Source organism: Ovis canadensis, chromosome 3 (genome assembly GCF_042477335.2).
Source record: "Ovis canadensis isolate MfBH-ARS-UI-01 breed Bighorn chromosome 3, ARS-UI_OviCan_v2, whole genome shotgun sequence".
NCBI lineage: Eukaryota > Metazoa > Chordata > Mammalia > Artiodactyla > Bovidae > Ovis > Ovis canadensis.
This window is the reverse complement of record NC_091247.1, coordinates 5,138,117-5,156,658: the sequence shown is the minus strand read 5'-3', so window position 1 is coordinate 5,156,658 and position 18,542 is coordinate 5,138,117. Positions and strand designations below refer to the sequence as shown.

Here is an 18,542-nt window from a genome sequence, read left to right as displayed (position 1 = left end):
AGATACTTCTCATTCACGGCACTTGAACGTAACGACACAGTTGTACTAGAATTTAGTCGAATTATGAATGGGGTATGAATGGGGGTGAAAAGGAAGATATAAAATAAAAACATTTCGACTGCTGAGATTCAAAATTGTACCAAGATAATAAAATTACCAATAGTATCAGTTATGTTAAAACAAACTGCTAGCCTCTGGCTTCTTAAAAATACTGGAAAATTTGAGAACGATCAATTAATAACCAATTATTTTTGAGTGGCCAACTGAATGTCTTGCAGAGGGAATTCTATTCACCTCCTCCCCACCCCCAACCGCCAGAACACTGTTCTCAACTATGCTCCCTTTAGAATTCATGTTTTGAAACGTTGTAAGTGAAGCGATACTCAGATTTTTCCTTTCTTTTCACAGTTTTTAGCTGTGTTGTGTGGCAGACAGTATCGGAATCTCCTGGCCAGAGGTGGAACCCGCACCTCCTGCAGTGGAAGCGTGGTGTCTTAACCACTGGACTGCAGGGAAGTTCTGGCTGCTTCTTAACTGAGAGGAAAGACGACACACAGAGGGACTTTAATTGGCTATACTCCAGTATAAAACAAAAAAGTTACACACACAAAAAAAGACGCATTTTAGCCATTTGTACAACCACCTTCCTACTTAGAACTCAGAGCTTGCCCAGCCCCCAGGTTGGTGCCAAGGACAACCAGCTTAAACGTAGATGGTAAACACTTAATGCCAAGTAGGAGACCCTGTTTCCTCTCCCTCCGTGCCATCCATCCCAGGACCGCTCCACCCCAAGCCTTAAAAGTAGGTGCTGTTTAATATTTATTTGGCGGTGCCAGGTTTTAGTTGTGGCATGTGGGCTCTACGGGTTTTCCTAGCAGCTCAGCGGGTAAAGAATCTGCCTGCAATGCAGGGGACCCCGGTTCGATTCCAGTTCCCTGAGCAGGCACGGAAGCGGGGCCCCCCGCCCTGGGAGTGCAGAGTCTTAGCCCCTGGCCCGCAGCGCCCTTCCAGCTGCCTGCACCAGTGCCAGCCACCCACGTGAGCACACGCGACACAGCAGTTCCCCAAGAAAGCACGCGAGGCCCTCGCAGAGGGAGGCTTCCTGGGACCTCTAAATGGAAAATACTCTCACTAGGAGCCCAAGTGCCCATGAAAAGAAGTAAAAATGACCTACAGCCAGGTCTCTTCTCCCCTCTGAAGGTCAAGACGTGTGCGGTTACATCCCGGGGCAGAGCTACCTTAAGGAGATGGTGCTGGCAACACTGTGCCAGGCAAAAGGCAGGCCCTTCAAGATGGACTTAGAACACTGTCTCTCCAAGTCAGTCCCTTTAAAAGCTCCCAAATCCCATAAATCAAGAACTTTGGGGAGAACTGAGTCAATTAGTCTGAGTGTGCAAACACCTGCAATCAGTGGTTTTGACTCCTATGGTAATAAAAATAGAGAAAGCCACAGTTCAGTTTCCATGTAAACCAAGTAAACAACAGTGGGTTTCCTCCTGTGCTCAGCTCAGTGAACGGCGACCACTCATGAACATGAGCCCTAAACCTGGCCGTCCTCCAACTGCTTCCACCCTGTCATCCCCAGACCCGCCACCGCCAAGGCCTGCGTATTTCCCTTTCCGAGCAGCCAGGGGCTCTGTCCCACCGCCACCGCCCTCGTCCAGCAGCCACCGCCTGTGGGGACAACTGACTCAGCCTCCGAGTCCACTCCTGCCTGTTCCAGTACTTTCTTGCACCAAAGTCAGGGTCGTCTTCAAGCACGCATCCAATCTCTCACTATCTCTTTCACAGATAGACACACACACACCACTCGACACAATGAATGTCTCCCGCTTGTCAGTGCTCTTCAACTCAAGGCTTTGGCTGAAGAGGGACATGTGAGTGGCCCCTCGCCACCCCCAGACCATGGCCTCGGGGCCTTTCCATGGTGCTTCCTCATCCACAGGGTCGTGTCCCCACCCAGCCCCACACACAGGCCCTGCTTGTTTCAGCTGGCTAACTCTGACTTAACCTTCCAGACCTCAGCTCTGCTCCTTCATAGCATCTGTCAGCCTGCCATTTGAATTCTGCCAAATCAGAATTCAGGTTGGGAAGCATTTGTGCGTCACAGCATCTCACATAGCAGGTGCTCAAACATATGATAGAAAGTGAAAAGAGAAATTAATCCACAAACTATCCACTCAATGCTTCAATTCCTTTCACCACATTGGGACTCCTGAGATTTAAAACTCAAGCGAATTTCAGTCTCATCCCAGGGTGGGGGTGGGGGGATTCACCCCACCTCCTGATTTGCAAGAGACAATTTACATCATTCAAATCACACCAATCAATGCCCACAGTGCAGTAGCCATCAGCAGTAGCCCAGGAACGACAAGGGGACCCCACACACTTTGCACACATTGGAGCCAAAGGGATGTAGACATGAATCCCAGTTAGGTCACTGGGTAAAGCCTGCAGTAAGTTTAACTTCTGGGTCTGCTTCCTTCCTCTAAAGGGGGCTGACACCGCCTTCAGCCCTGGCTCTTTTGGTAGCAAGGGACAGAAAGTACATGAAACACGCTCATGTAAAAAGAAAGGTTTAAGGGAAATAAAAGCTTCCCAGGTGGTGCTAGCGGTAAAGAACCCACCTGCCAAAGCAGCTGAGACTTAAGAGCCAAGGCTTCCATCCCTGTGTCAGGAAGATCCCCTGGAGGAGGGTGCAGCAACCCACTCAAGTATTCTTGCCTGGAGAATCCCCATGAACAGGAGCCTGGCAAGCTGCAGTCCATAGGGTCGCACAGAGTCAGAAGCAACTGAAGCAACTTAGCACGCAAGGTAAATAAGAGTAAGGAGTCTCCTGGGAATCCAAGGCAAGCTCACCCAACTGTCAGGAAGGGTGAGAACCAAGAAGGCGGCCCTGAGGACCAGCGTCCTCCACCTCTGCCTCTGCCCTGGTTCCACGTCCCATCAAGGCTCACTCCCTTAGGGAGCTCACCCAGCGGCTTTAAATGCCATCTTTATGTCAAAACTCCAAGTTCATACCTCTAATCCAGCCCTCTCTCCTTTGGAGACTTGCATACTTAACTCTCCGCTCAGTATCTCCACTTGGAGATCTAAAATGTACTTCTGCCTGAACTCCTGACCACCCCCCACAGCAACTCCATTCTCAGAGTTAGGGGTTCAGGCCAGAAACCGTGAAGCCCCTCTTGGCTCCCCCTTCTCTCTTACAACTCATCCAAGCGGTCAGGAAACCCTGTTAGTCCCAATCTTTGAAATCCCTCAGACCCACCAGCCCTGCATCGTCGCCAGCAGCTCTCCGGACCCCGCTCCAGCTTCCAGCAGCGCTTCTCTATTCCCCGACGTGCACAACGGACTGATCCTGTGTGCGTGCGCTCAGCCGCGTCCAACTCTTCTGCGACCCCATGGGCTGGAGCCCGCCAGGCTCCTCTGTCCATGGGTTGCCATTTCCTCCTCCAGGGGATCTTCCCAACCCAGTGATTGAACCCACATCTGTGTGTCCTGCGTTGCAGGTGGATTCTTTACCTGCTGAGCCATCAGGAAAGCCTAGGAAAACTGAAGTCAGATGGTTTCACTGCTCAGCTCAGAACTGCAACACCTGCCGTTGCCCTCAGGATGATAGTCAAAGTCCTCACAATGGTCCTCAAAGCCCGAGAGGATCTTCCCTCTCTGGCCAGTCATCCCAGCCTCTCACACCTCCATGAACACGCCTACCTACCATTCCGCCTCCTGGAATGTCTGTCCCCCAGGTACGCACTGAGCCAACCCCCTTTGTCCAAGTCCTGATGCAAACCTCACCGTCCCAACAAGGCCACCCTGTCCGCCCACTTTAACTCTGCAACCTGACCCTTCGGAGCTGGAACTCCTGGTCCCCCTCCTCTGCTTCCAGCACTTCTCACACACTCTGTAATTCACTAGTGTGTGCATGCTTCCTCTGAGCCACTACTCATAAAACGGGAGCACATCATGGCTGCCTACCTCCAATTATTGAGGACTCTTTAGCTCAAATGCCCACCAGTGATTAGACTCTCTGAGTCCTGGTTCAAATTCCTGACCCAGAACCAACTGGCCCAGCTCATCCTTCCAAGGCAGGTCACAAGACACAGGTCAACGGTCAGCTGCTTGCGGAAGAGCCGTTAAGGGCAGAAGGTCCTCTGGGCAAAGCTGAAACCTAGCAGAGCCATCTGGAGCTGTCTGGTGGGGAGCACAAGGTCCCACAGACCACAAGCACAGCGCTGTGTGATAGCAGAGCGCCGGCGCGAACGCTGCGTGGTGGCAGATGCCGGGCGGACGCTGTGTGATAGCAGAGCGCCAGCACGAACACTAGAGGACGCCGAGAAGAGGCCTAGGTTAGCGAAGGCGTCAGATCTGAGGTGACGTCTGGCTCCCAGTACTCACCTCAGCGAGAGCTGTTATGGATTAAATGGTCCCTTCAGGGTCTGGTCCACTGGGAAGAGCTTCATCATACTCTCAAGTAACTTAGGCATCCTAGCCATAAACAGATTTTGTTGACAATGGATAATTGGTAAAAACACTAAATATTAAAAGGAATGGATTAAACTCTGCAGGCAAGCAGCCTTTCTTTTTTTTTTAAACCTCTCATTGTTCCCCCTTTCACTGCTGAGGATTTTATAATCATCAAAAGACAGAACGATCTGAGCGAGCCGGGTGGTTCTGGTTCACGGTCTCAGGTGCAGCCAGGGCTGCGCCACCTGGGGCTTGATCAGGGCTGTCTCCGAGCTCACCCTCGTGCTGTGAGCAGGAGGGGGCCTCAGCTCCTCGCCCAGGAGCCTCTCCTCACGACAGGGCAGCTCGTCTTTCCCAGAGCAGCAGATCCGAGAGAGAACACACGGACCTTCAGAAGTGACAACCATCCATCGCTTGTGCCATAGTCTACTGGTCACGTGACCAACCCTGATACAAGATGGGATGGACTGCACCTGGGCTTGTGAGTGCCAAGAGACAGGGTCTCTGGGGCTGCCTTGGAGGCTGCTAACCACAGGTGACTCCCGCAGACCAAGGCCTGTTTTCAAAGGGCCCAGAGCTGAGATGGATTTTCACATTACTGTTGTTGTTCAGTTACTAAGTCGTGTCCAACTCTTTGTGACCCTGTGGACTGCAGTACGCCAGGCTTCCCTATCCTTCACTATTTCCCAGAGTTTTGTGCTTTAAAAAACAACAACAACAACAACAACAAGACTATAAAGGACTGTTAGAAAAAATGAAGAATATGGGACAGAGACCGTACACAGCCTTCAAAGCCCACATGATTTATTACACGGCTCTTTACAGAGAACATCCGATGACTCCCCTAATGCAGACTGCTTATTATAGATGGCTGAAGGGGTTTCCAAGGCTGATTTTGACTGCAGACAATGCTTCCCTTATGACCTGGCTTCAGAAACTCGCCCCCAAGTAAGCAACTTCACTGAAATACAAACTCAGCAAACTGCAGCTCTGAATATGGTGATGCCAACCACTGGGCAATGAACAGGTCATCATAACCCGAACAGAGAGAAAACAGCATGCTGTGCCCCTAAGTAGGAAGTAGAGAAATACCAACTCAGTGAATGAACGAGTAGGAAATATCACAAGCACACATCTTGGAAGCACAGAGTGACCATAAAGTGTGAAAACCCCCACTCGGTGATTCACAGCGTAAGACAGAGGGGGTTTACACAGCCACCGTAGCTAACCCCATCCTCTGCTCACGCCTCCTTGTGCTCTATGAGGCAGGGGTTATTAGCGGTCTTCATTTTTACAGATGAGCAAATTGAGGCTGGCAGAAATTACATAATTTCCCCAAGGTTTCACGATAAGTAGCAGGATGATTTCTCTTACAGCAAAGCAAGTGAGAGTACAGAGCAGCTCTGTATCAGGAACCTCGGGACTGACAGGCAGGCCCTCCCCACTGCCCCAGGCCCCCCTCCTGGAAGGCTCTCCCTCTCGCTCCCCTGGAGGAACCCCGGCCCAGGGACTTCACAGGAGAGCAAAGCTCCTGGGCTCCCTATAAGCAAGGTTGCTGAGACCTGCAGTGCTTGGTTTAACCTAATTACTCATTGAGGTGCTTCCTTTATCCAAAGAGAGCTTTAAAAAAGTATCTTCCGTGCTCGCTTCGGCAGCACATATACTAAAATTGGAACGATACAGAGAAGATTAGCATGGCCCCTGCGCAAGGATGACACGCAAATTCATGAAGCGTTCCATATTTTTGGGAACGCATGTAAGAATTAAAGATTTTAAAATTAAAAAAATAAAAAACTAAAAATAAATAAATAAATAAAAAAGTATTTCCCCGTGGTCTTTGCTTTCCAACCAAGTATCTTCTGAGACTGTGGAACCAGCACCCAGACAGACTCCAGATGTCTCCCCAGTAAGCTAAGTGAAGGGCAGCTGCTGGAGCCCTGGGGCCCACAGAGTCTGGGCACTGGAGTGACGGCAGGGCTGAGAGAAGGCTGCTGCCCTCGGAGCAGAGGGCTGTCATACACAGGACCCAGGACGCCCTGGCAGCCACTGGGCCAGGAGCTGAGCCCTTAGGCCAAGGGCTTCCCCCATGAACGCAAGCAGCCCTCACTGTGCCTGAGAGGTCTCTGAGATGCCTCAGCTTGTCCACTCGGGTCTCAGGTTCAGGAACCTCACAGGAAATGACTTGCTGGAGGCTACCCAACCAGCAGCAGAGCCGAAGTTCCCTGATGCTAAGGCTAATTTTCTACCTTCTGGAAAGCGTGAAGTCCAGCTGGGTGAGGAGACAAATGTTGACCACAACAGGTTCTGGAGGGAGGCAGACTTTGGCAGAGGCAGTTGACCTTGGACCAGAAGTAGGGTGTCTGTGTCAGGGACAGAGGGGAGAGGCAGGGATAATGGTACACATGGGAGGCCAGAAGGCCTGGAGGCACAGGGGCTGTGAAGCGGGTCCTGAGGACCGGGGCAACTATGTGGACCAGTGCTATAAGAAGCAGGACAGCCAGCTGAGAAATGGCACGCACAGTCTGTCAAAGCGCACTGAGGGTCCGGCTGACAGTGGACACATACGTTTCGTGTCAATCAAGGTCCTAATTACATACGCCACTGTGACCTCAATGGGATTCTAATAAACACAGCTGGCCAATCCCCACAGTAGACATGCAAACCATAACAATATAACTGCCTCCCTCAGTCCATCTTAATTATGAGCTAATCATCATCTTCAAAAACGCTATTCCCTTGCCCAACAAAGAGAAGAAGCAGCACTCCAGTCTGCGTGCGCACCCATACTCTCAGGACAGGGGGCAGAGAGAAGATCGGAGAAAGCAAGGTTTGGGCCCCAACTCTGCCCCCAACCAGCTGTGTGATCCTGAGCAAGTCACCAGACCTCACTGACCCTGTTTCCCCATCTGTGAAATGAAGATAAAATATTATACCCATCACACAAAACCCTTGGGAGGCTCAAATGCAATACTCTTGGCTCCCAGACCTGTTTGCAAAGATGGCCACAGTAAATCCCCTTTGACTTCAGAGGCCTTCCATCCAGAGGTGGGTCTCTCTCTCACCTTGAATCTGGGCTGTCCTGGGACATGCTTTTACCAACAAGATGGAGCGGAGGCAACACCGTGCCAATTCTGACCCTGGGCCTCAGAAGGCCATGTGCACCTTGCTCTCCAGGAAGCTTCCAGCTGCCAGGTGAGTGACCTCGGGCCCTGGCTGGGGCAGAGGTGAGCCTCCCAGCAGCTGACCACAGATACAAGAGGGACCCCAGCTGACACCAGGACTCCAGCCTAAATCACCCCTTTCAGAAGCATGAACTAAATTAAGGCATCACTGGGTCACTAAACACTGGGGTCATTTGTTAGCACTGACTGAGTGCTAGAGTGGTACTCAAAACACACAGCTGCTATAGCATCTCTCTCTGCCCGAATCCCCCCGTCCTCAATTCTTCCTTCTCTGCTGGATTATCCTCAGAGATGGTGGAGCAGAAGGAGGTGCACTCACCTTCTCCTGTGAGAACTCCAAACTTACAACTTGCTGCTGAACAACCATCGGCAAGACAATGTTGGATCCCGCCAGAAAAAGATACCCCACGTCCAAGAGCAAAGGAGAAGCCCCAGCAAGACAGTAGGAGGGGTGAGATCATATTTAGAATCAAACCCCACACCCGCCAGAGACGCTTGGAGGGCCCAAACAAAACCTGGTGCCCACCGGAACCCAGAGACCCCACAGAGACTGAGCCAGACCTGTGTTTGGGTCTCCTGTGAGGTCGGGATCAGCAGTGGCCTGCCACTGGGGCATGGGCTCTGGGTGCAGCTACCTGGGTTAAACAGGCTGTGGCTTAAGTCCTCTTGGAGGAGGTCACCATTAACCCCACCATGGAGCCACTGAGCAGATGACCCACAAACTGCAGAACAATTATACCAGAGGAATTCTCATACTGTTGAGAAATTTCTAGGACCCACAACAGATTTCCCAACCTGGGGATCTGGCAAAAGGACCGAGAACCCCCACAGAATTTGACTTTGGAGGCCAGTGGGATTTGATTACAGAACTTACCCAGGACTGGGAAACAGACTCTGGGAGGGCACAGACAGAACCTTGTGCACCAGGACCCAGGAGAAAGGAGCCGTGACCCCACAGCAGACTGACCCAGACGTGTCTGTGAGTGTCCAGGAGTCTCTGGGGGAGGCGTGGGTCGGCGGCGGCCCACTGTAGGGTCGGGGGCACTGAGTGTGGCAGTGCGTGCACGGGACCTTTGGAAGGAGGTCGCCATCATCTTCAGTAGCTCCACCATAGTTTGGCCTCAGGTCAAACAACAGGGGGGGAACATAGCCCTGCCCATCAACAGAAAACTGGACTAAAGATTTACTGAGCATGGGCCCACCCATCAGAACAAGACCCAGTCTCCTCCACAGTGAGTCTCTCCTATCAGGAAGCTTCCGTAAGCCTCTTATCCTTCTCTGACAGAGGGCAGACAGAATGAAAATCACAATCACAGAAAACTAATCAAGCTTATCACATGGACCACGGCCTTGTCTAACTCAGTGAAACAATGAGGCATGCCATGTAGGGCCACCCGAGACGGATGGGTCATGGGGGAGAGGTCTGACAAAATGTGGTCCACTGGAGAAGGGAATGGAAAACCACTTCAGCATTCTTGCCTTGAGAACCCCACGAACAGTATGAAAAGGCAAAAAGACAAGACACTGAAAGATGAACTCCCCAGGTCGGTAGGTGCCCAATATGCTACTGGAGAAAAGTGGAGAAGTAACTCCAGAAAGAATGAAGAGACAGAGCTAAAGCGAAAACAACGCCCAGCTGTGGATGTGACGGTGACAGAAGTGAAGTCTGATGCTGTGAACAGCAATACTGTGCAGGAACCAAGAATGTCAGGTCCATGAATCAAGGCAAATTAGAAGTGGTCAAACAGGAGATGGCAAGAGTGAACACTGACATTTTAGAAATCAGTGAACTAAAATGGACTGGAATGGGTTAATTTAATTCAGATGACCATTATATCTACTACTGTGGGCAAGAATCCCTTAGAAGAAATGGAGTAGCCATCATGGTCAACAAGAGAGTCCAAAATGCAACCTGGACTTGGGTTCAATCTCAAAAATGACAGAATGAGCTCTGTTCATTTCCAAGGCAAACCATTCAATATCACAGTAATCCAAGTCTATGCCCTGACCAGAAATGCTGAAGAAGCTGAAACTGAATGGCTCTATAAGACCTACAAGACCTTCTAGAGCTAACACCCACAAAAAATGTCCTTTTCATCATAGGGGACTGGAATGCAAAAGGAGGAAATCAAGAGATACTTGGATTAACAAGAAAATTTGGACTTGGCAAAATGAAGTACAAAATGAAGCAGGGCAAAGGCTAACAGAGTTTTGCCAAGAGAACGCACTGGCCATAGCAAACACCCTCTTCCAACAACATAAGAGAAGACTCTACACATGAACATCACCAGATGGTCAACACCGAAATCAGGTTGATTATATTCTTTGCAGCCAAAGATGGAGAAGCTCTATACAGTCAGCAAAAACAAGACCAGGAGCTGACTGTGGCTCAGATCATGACCTCCTTATAGCCAAATTCAGACTTAAACTGAAGAAAGTAGAGAAAATCACTAGACCATTCAGGTATGACATAAATCAAATCCCTTACAATTATACAGTAGAACTGACAAATAGATTCAAGGGATTAGATCTGATAGACAGAGTACCTGAAGAACTATGGATGGAGGTTGGTGACATTGTACAGAAGGCAGTGATCAAGATCATCCCCAAGAAAAAGAAATGCAAAAAAGGCAAAATGGTTGTGGGAGGAAGCCTTAAAAATAGCTGAGAAGAAAAGAGAAGCTAAAGGCAAAGGAGAAAAGGAAAGATATAAGCATCTGAATGGAGAGTTTCAAAGAATAGCAAGAAGAGATAAGAAAGCCTTCCTCAGCGATCAATGCAAAGAAACAGAGGAAAACAACAGAATGGGAAAGACTAGAGATCTGTTCAAGAAAATTAGAGATACCAAGGGAATATTTCATGCAAAGATGGGCTCGATAAAGGACAGAAAAGGCATGGACCTAACAGAAGCAGAAGAGGTGGCAAGAATACACAGAAGAACTGTACAAAAAAGGTCTTCACGACCCGGATAATCATGATGGTGTGATCACTAATCTAGAGCCGTACATCCTGGAATGAGAAGTCAAGTGGACCTTAAGGAGCATCACTATGAACAAAGCTAGTGGAGGTGATGGAATTCCAGTGGAGCTATTTCAAATCCTAAAAGGTGATGCTGTGAAAGTGCTGCACTCAACATGCCAGCAAATTTTGAAAACTCAGCAGTGGCCACAGGACTGGAAAAGGTCAGTTTTCATTCCAATCCCAAAGAAGGGCAATGTCAAAGAATGTTCAAACTATTGCACAGTTGCACTCATCTCACATACTAGCAAAGTAATGCTCAAAATTCTCCAAGCCAGGCTTCAACAGTATGTGAACCATGAACTTCCAGATGTTCAAGCTGGATTTAGAAAAGGCAGAGGAACCAGAGATCAAATTGCCAACATCTGCTGGATCATGGGAAAAGCAATAGAATACATAGGGAAACAACAGAAAAGCATCTACTTCTGCTTTACTGACTACGCCAAAGCCTTTGACTGTGTGGATCGCAGCAAACTGTAGAAAATTCTGAAAGAGTTGGGAATACCAGACCACCTGACCTGCCTTCTGAGAAATCTGTATGCAGGTCAGGAAGCAACAAACATGGAACAACAAACTGGTTCCAAATTGGGAAAGGAGTATGTCAAGGCTGCGTATTATCACTCTGCTTATTTAACTTCTATGAAGAGTACATCATGCAAAATGCTGGGCTGGATAAAGCACAAGTTGGAATCAAGATTGCTGGGAGAAATATCAATAATCCCAGATACGCAGATGACACCACTCTTATGGTAGAAAGTGAAGAGGAACTAATGAACTTGAAAGAGCAGAGTGAAAAAGCTGGCTTAAAGCTCAACATTCAGAAAACTAAGCTCATGGCATCTGGCCCCATCACTTCATGGCAAATAGATGTGGAAACAGTGAGAGACTTTATTTTCTTGGGCTCCAAAGTTACTGCAGACGGTGACTGCAACCATGAAATGAAAAGACACTTACTCCTCGGAAGAAAATCTATGACCAACCTAGACAGCATATTAAAAGCAGGGACATCACTTTGCCAACAAAAGTCCATCTAGTCAAAGCCATGGTTTTTCCAGTAGTCATGTATGGATGTGAGAGTTGGACTATAAAGAAAGCTGAGCGCCGAAGAGTTGATGCTTTTAAACTGTGGTGTTGGAGAAGACTCTTGAGAGTCCCTTGGACTGCAAGGAGATCCAACCAGTCCATCCTAAAGGAAATCAGTCCTGAATATTCATTGGAAGGACTGATGCTGAAGCTGAAACTCCAATACTTTGGCCACCTGATGCGAAGACCTGACTCATTGGAAAAGACCCTTATGCTGGGAAAGATTGAGGGCAGAAGGAGAAGGGGACAACAGAGGATGAGATGGTTGGATGGCATCACCGACTCAATGGACGTGAGTCTAAGCAAGCGCTGGGAGTTGGTGATGGACAGGGAAGCCTGGCCTGCTGCAGTCCACAGGGTCGCAAAGAGTCGGACACGACTGAGCGACTGAACTAAATGGATTACTCACATCTGCATTCAATCACACCTTTATTTCTCCCTTTAAAAAAGCTCTCCCTTGGGACTTCCCTGGTGGTCCCGTAGATAAGGACCTGCCTGCCAATTCAGGGGACACAGGATCAATCCCTGGTGTAGGAAGATCCCATATGCCGCAGAGCTAAGCCTAGGCACCACAACTATTGAGCCCATGCTCCTCAGCAAGAGAAGCCTCCACAATGAGAAGCTCCACACATCGCACCTATAGAGTAGCTCCCACTCTCTAACTCGAGCCTTTTCACAGCAACCAAAAATAAAATAATGAAGAAAAAAAGCTCTCCCTCGACCCCGCTACCTCCACAACTATCAACCTGTCTTTGCTCTGCGTTGCAGCAAAAGTCCTCTGGGAGCTGCTCATGCCCGCTGTGTCTACTTCCTCTCTGGCCCTTCTCTCTCACACCCCCTTTCACCTCCAGCACCGCCCTGAAACTGGTCCAGGTCTCCAGCGAATGCATGGCCCTAAGGCCGGTGCTCAAGTCTCCGTCCTTATGTGACTTGCCCCAATCAGCATCATCTGTCAGCTCTCGTCCTCTGCCCCTGACCCTGTCTGCACCTGGTTCCCAGGACAACACAGTCTCCAAGCCTCCTCCTGCCTCACTGCAGGGCCTTGCTCATCACCCCAAACTCCTGATTCTGAGGGGCCTCAGGGCTCAGTCTCTGGTTTCTTCTGTAACTCACTTCGTCAGTAACCTCTCTCATCCAGTCTCAAAAGTCAAAGACCCCAAAAGGCCCAGATTTCCTGAGATCCAGACCCCAACACCCAACCTGCCTAGTGACCACCTCTTTTAGGTCTCTCATAGGCACCCCAAACTCAACCTGTGCCAAACGCAACTCCTGACCCCCCCCCCCTCAACCCCCGGGTCCCCATGCACTCCTCTGGCACTCTTCCGTTCATAAGACAAAATGCTCAGACCAAAACACCTCTTCTCTCACACCCCACACGTCACCCTGAGCAAATCCCACTGGCCCTCCCTTCAAACCCTGTCTCCCACAAGGCTCTGCGGCTTCCTGACCTCCGTCTTGCTGATCCCTCCCAAGTCCGCTCCAGCCACGCAGGCCTCACGCTGTCCTGTCGGCCCAGACCTCTGCACCAGCTTCCCGTTCTCCAGAGCGCACGTGCCCACATGGCACAGCCCTCCAACTCAACTCCTCACAGCTGAGCCCTCTACAATGCCTGATAGCCTCTGATAGCCTCTGCAATGCTATCAGCCCCTCTCCCAATCCAACATCCCCTCCCTCCCTCCTTTCTGTGATGTCTGTCATCTAACAGATTATATACTTTACTGTCATATTAAACTATACACTTCCGAAGCCAATGATGTCTTAATTTTTCATTAGCTATCTCTTGCGCCTAGAACAGTGCCTGACACAGGAGCCATTCAATGAATGTTTGTTGAATGGATGAAAGTCTGTCAATCAATGAATGAGTATAGAAACAGTGGAATGTTTTTACTATAGTGCCCCATTTAATAGTAAAGGAAAACTGTTTAAGGCCTCCATATTCAAAGTACCAGGTTCTTCAAACCTTCCACAATCTCTTTCTCATTGTATTTTTATAGATAAAGACCTGAATTTTCAGCTTAAGTAATCTCAGTTTTAAAAATGAGGCTGTTGGAGGGTGATATTTGAGACCTTTCTCTGGCTTGAAATGTGAATAGTTCTAGTGACTGACAAGTGACCTGCTTCTGAGTTCCCCAGTAATAATGACAGCTGCTGCTGCTGCTAAGTCACTTCAGTCGTGTCCAACTCTGTGCGACCCACAGACGGCAGCCCGTCAGGCTCCCCTGCCCCTGGGATTCTCCAGGCGAGGGCACTGGAGTAGGGTGCCATCGCCTTCTCCAATGATGAGAGCAGGGAGCACCAAACCAAAAGGGCCCCGCAGACCAGGGGTCAGCACACGCCTGCCGGTAGCCTGAATCCTGTCAGCCTCTCCATTGCATATTCCTCGTATATAGCCTGCAAGGAAAGAATGGTTTTCCCATCTGCCATAAGATGGTTTCACCTTAGCTGGTCATATAAGTACCTACGTAACAGTCTTGATTTTATCTCTTGCCCTGCAAAGCCCACAATATTCACTACCTGGCTCTTTAAATTTACCCACTCCTGACAAAGACGAGCCATCGTAAGGCCAATTCCTCAGCTGCAGACCACAAGGTCCCCAGACACAGGAACCTAGGAATTTCAGCAAGATGTGACTTCCAAAGCTAAGTGCCCTAATGTAACTGCCGAAAGGCAATCAGAGATAAAGTGGCCAGTGGCCACTGCTATTATCTTAAATACTGGTAACACCCTCCATGTGGCTGGAAAGAAACAGCCAAGCGCGGAAATGTATCTTACGCATGTTCCCAGGGTAAAGCATATTCTAAAACCAATGGCTGGGGTAGATATTGTTCTAAATTTGGAAATATCTGGTGACAAAGCGAAGTTTCCTTCCCTTTTCTTATCCACACCCAAAACAACACCCCATGTTTCTCATGAGAAAAATTCCATCACACTTACGGCTTCCATTTCCTACATTTGATCTTTCACTTAACAACAACAACAAAAGATTAATGGAAGCCCATAAAGTATCCAGATCTCTTAGTACCAAATCTGGCATACAAGAAGCTACCAGCGTTATTGTAATATTGTACCCAATGTGTTATTGCTGTACTATTATTACATCTATTATTGTATCACATTATATACTTTGTATATGGTAGATACAATACATAACGTATTATAAAACGTTTTGAACATATACTCTGTAACATGTAAACACATTTTATAAATAGAAAATATATAATCATCATATATACAATATGCTGTATCATTCTATACCTTTATTACATACATTATATCACTGTTATATTACCATCCTAACACTAAGCCACTAAGTAGCTGGAGATACTAAGCCACAAAGTAGTTGAGTCCCACTTCACTTCTAAGCCTCGATTTCTTCACTGGCAAAATCAGGGAATCATTTTAGAGTTTTGCCACTCTTTTCTAGCCCAAGACTAATTCCAAAAGCATGCTACATAACCTTTGCTTTGAAAGCTTCTCCTGCCCGGAAGCCTGTGCATGGCCACACCCAATCACGACTTGGAGCCCCACAATGAACGGGCGTGGGCATCATCTTTGTTCATCACAGTAATATCCTGATGTTCTGCACTTGTTGACACAAACTGCCCTTGCAGCAAGGTTTGAAGCAAGCAGTCTAACAGCGTATCTATTTTAATAACAATTGGGTTGGCGCCCAATCACGTAGGAGCATTTGGGGAAATGGTAACGAATCATCCCCCAACAGGAACAGGAAGGAGGAAGAGTCGGTCCCTCAACACCCTGCTGAACAGCAAGTGTTACGCTAATGATGCTACAGTATCACTTCTGGGCTCACTCTGTCCCTTTCACGTGAGGAAATCAAAAGTGTTTAAAAAAATCACTGCTCCCTGGGAGGCAAAAGACAGAAAGTTGTGATGGTAAATGAGAATCCCTGAAATCTTATTATGCCTTTTCTCTGTGAAACTCACCACTCGAATGAGACTGAACCAAGTCCAATGCAAAAGTCCATGGGAAAACAGAAATTTGAAACAAAAATAGATTCTATGGCTCCTGAACTTCCCATCCCCTTCTCTGAACCCCATGCCTGCATCAAAGTGGCATTAATAAAACCAATTTAAGTTTTACAAGGAAAACAATTTCAAAATGACAACACTCAACGCGGATGTGCTTGTGGCTATCTGATAAATTTATGCATCGCTCATGAAAATGTTAACACATACGCGCCTTTTGGAACACAACGCAGCACTAGCCCATGGCAGGTTCCTGGACTGGGAGCTCTACCTTGAGAACTCGCGCTAAGGAGATCATCTAGCAAATCACAAGCTTACGAATACAGCTGCTTACTGCTACCTAACCTCTTACAGAAAAAGAGGAAAACAGTGTCGAAATCCAGCAGCGGCTGCACCGTCTAATAAGTTATGGAAGAGCAACGTGATGGAATGTCACAGTCCTTACGGTAGCTCTAGAGACCACAGATGAAAAATATGCCTGTGAGTGCAGCAGCTCTGGAAAAGATGACCAGTAAACAGCTCGTCCTTCGGCTCGCCTACCAGGTTTCAGGCCCTTTAGATCCAGACATGCAAGATGCATTCTCCTCTCGGCATTTTGTCAATTTTTTTTCCCAATTCCTTCTTTAGTAACATCTTTTCACCTAAGATAAAATGTAAGTTCCCTGTACTTAACCTAAAAATAACAATAATAAACTCTTACTGAAAGTATACTACTTGTCTGGTACTGTTCTAAGTATTTCACATGCATAAACCCCTTGATCCTCATGTTACCCCATGAGGTAGGCACTATCTACAAATGAGAAAACTGAGGCCCAAGAGTTAAGGAACTTGCCAGTCATCAGCCAGCTCAAAGTGGGAGACCAGGGCATCAACCCTGGCACCTGGCTCCGGTGTACAGTCTCTTAACCACTTTGCCATTAGGAAAGAGACATTTCAACATTATTCAGGATGAGAAAATGGATTCTCCTGGTTAGTATTCCAGTTAACTAGGAACAGCTCAACTATGCCCAGTCCTGCAGTAACTACTTTCAAAGAAATTCAGCACCATACAAAGCACCCCGGGGACCACGGTGCCCAGCAGCATCCATGCCTCCTGCAGGTACTGAACACCAGGGGAGCTCGCACATGCAAACAGGCGTGATCGGCGCGGACGGTCACTGATTCACAGCTCACCAGGCACCTCTGAGATCATCTGGCATGTGATCCCTTCAACTGAGGGAAGGAAGTGGGTAGTTAGCCAAGCTCCCACTGCTAGCTGGCCTGTGTAAAACCAGGGTTCGTTCTATTACGCAACGTGTGATAACATGAATGACTGTGATTCACTAAGTACCTGAGTATGCGAAGGGCTATGACCCCTTTACACATTCTCATTTAACTGTGCACAACAGTCCTTTGAGGTATGCGTCATTATTAATGTCACACAGAAGTTAGGAAACAGGCTGGGATGTGTGAAGTCGTGTGGCTGGGCTCTCAGCGGGAAGGCCCTGAGCGGGGTGCCGCACGTTCTGGAGCGCATTCTGGAGCATGGCAGCCCCCAAAGCGAGGGAGTGAGGGCAGACAACGGATGGGGCGGGTAGGAAGGAGGCCGGCTCCAGCTGCGGCCAGAAAAGCTTCAATGGTAATGATCCGGCACACTCGCCAGCTTGGGACAAGCCTGTAGAGGCAAGTCTAAACACCGCTGCTGACTGGGATCCAGACAACTATAAATCTGCCCCTGTGGCAGAGGACCCAGAGAGCTGCAGAGTTTATGCAAATCCGTGACTCCCCACCCCCACCCCGGCCAGGCACCTCCTTCTTGGGGCTGCAAAGCCCATAGGCACCCCAGCCTGGGAAGGACACTTTTTGCAGTCAGCGCTTCCACTGAGGGTGTTTGCTTCACTCGCTCACACCCAGCTGTGTACAAATATGCAAATCATTAATATTTCCATTTGCCAGGCCAGTGTGGCCTCGTGCTGGGGGGCTTCCTGAGGGAGATAATTCAGTGCGCAACTACAGCCACAATGTTTAATTCCCAAGGCCGCGTCTGCTCATGTTGTATCCCCCAAAGCCAGAAAAACCACCGTCAGCCACCCTTCAGGTTATTCCTGGGGGGGACAAAAGGACCAGAAGAAACAAGGAAGTCTTCTGAGAGCAGGTGATAGCAGGTATATCTCAGAGAAGTTCAGGGCAGCTCTAGGCTGAAGGTTTCCCCAGGTGTCGGGGTCAAGCATCAACAACCAAACGCTGACTAAATGATTTAAGTACCTTTAGTGAAGCAATTTTTTGCAGTGTGAACAACTGTTGATAAATTTAGTCTCTGTGAATTCAGAACTGCTATGGGCCACAGGAGGTTGAGCCTGTTTTCATCCCCCGATGACTCTACTTTGGGCAGAGAACTGCAAAGCCGGAAGGCCAGCACCAGTTTCATCTGCCCGCACCAGGAGCCACGCAGCGCCTTTCACACCCCAGGTACACCTGGTGCTAGAGCCGGGAGCCAGCCAGCACTCAGCTCGGCCACTGAGTGCCATACGCTGGGTGGGAGTCGAGGGCAGGACTGCAACCCCAACAGACAGCCCTCAGGTTTCTGACCAGGTCACGCAGTAACCAGAATTCACTTGTTCAAAGTCAGACAGCAAGACAGGGCAGAGCTCTGGCTGGCTGGACCATGGAGGATCATAGCAGCTATTGCCTTATCCCGTCTCCCATGCTATATTTTTGGGCAGGGACCTGCTAGAACTCACCATGGTAATACAAATGATTCCAATTTATCAACTATGGCAAGTATTCATTAGTGTAAAAACCAAAAAAAGGCTGTACTGTCTCTTTCTTA

At 48.7% G+C, this 18,542-nt stretch overlaps 1 protein-coding gene and 1 non-coding gene across 15 annotated transcripts in view; one reads left to right on the top strand and one right to left on the bottom strand.

The window, feature by feature from the left end:
• RAPGEF1 (Rap guanine nucleotide exchange factor 1) overlaps nucleotides 1–18,542 on the bottom strand; it is a 136,446-nt gene that overhangs the window by 90,807 nt on the left and 27,097 nt on the right. The window lies entirely within an intron of this gene.
• On the top strand, nucleotides 6,104–6,210 carry LOC138438370 (U6 spliceosomal RNA). Its single transcript, XR_011256309.1, has one exon. It is a non-coding gene; the product is annotated as a U6 spliceosomal RNA (small nuclear RNA).